A 1,135-nucleotide genomic window follows, 5' to 3' on the forward strand; every position below is an offset into this window, starting at 1 on the left:
TCTTCTCTTGGTAGAGGTGGATGCCTCTTTCCCCCTCTCCCTCCCTTATCTTTCCCTGCTTGGTTTCTGTTCTTTTCTAGTCTTGTCTAACTCTAACCCTCAGAGAGTCTCTCAGTCTTGTTCTGGATTTGATCAACTAGTCCCTTAATGAAATTGACACTGCTTGATGGTCAGTTGTGTCGTGTGCCTGGCGACACTCTCAATGGGGGGCATTGAACAAGATGTGGAAAAATGATAACAGAGTTCTCGCTGTTTGGAGCTGGCTCGGACCTGGCTCGGACCTGGCTTATCGAAGAACAAAGAAAGCGATTACAGCTGTTCAAAACCCCACAAGGCTAGCCAACATTACTGACGATGGGCAAGCTGTGAGTACTCAGACTGTGTTTATTGAACACAATATTGATAAGATCTTGGGGAAGCTCATGGCTCCTCGATGGGAATTGAGAGACTTGATGACCAGTGATGGACATTTAGACCAACTGTGAAACTGGAATGCAGTTGTTCGTTCGAACCCAAACAACCATGTCCTTCATGCAGCTGTCCAAGGCCAAGACTGGCCAGAACAACAATTCTCCCTGATAAGAGGACTGTATTATGACTGTCTGCTCCTATCCCTTAATGTCACCTATGTCAGGTGGAGGAATGTTGACTTTTGCTTGACCGGGAGAAAGGACTCTCGCTCTCGAGTTGAATACTCCCTCCCCCCTCCCAATGCCTCCGAATGCTTACTCCCACCCGAAGTAGACAGGCAGACCTGTCCAACACCGTACCAGGACCAGGCTGCTGTTTATATGGGCTAACTCTTGACTTTTTTCGTACCTCTCTGATCTTTCTTTCCAATGTTTTGCTTGTGTATTCTATGTATGGTCAGAAGGGGTGCTCATGATGGCGCCGGATCATCTGGCAGCCTGCGAAACAATTTCCCTCAGGATAAATAAAGTATTATCAATCAATCAATATAAATTCTTAATTGCTGAAGTTAGTTATCTGCAGTGCTGAAAGTACTTTAACTGGCATGGTCTCCAGGCCTAGGATCAGTTGGCTGGTCACATGACATGCAGACTAGGAGAGAGGAGTGCACATTGGTGTGATCAAACAAGTGAGGCAAAAAAACTGAAGTGATTAAATCATCATC

The sequence above is a fragment of the Pundamilia nyererei genome, unplaced genomic scaffold (genome assembly GCF_000239375.1).
Source record: "Pundamilia nyererei isolate P.nyererei 1_Seehausen unplaced genomic scaffold, PunNye1.0 scaffold00059, whole genome shotgun sequence".
NCBI lineage: Eukaryota > Metazoa > Chordata > Actinopteri > Cichliformes > Cichlidae > Pundamilia > Pundamilia nyererei.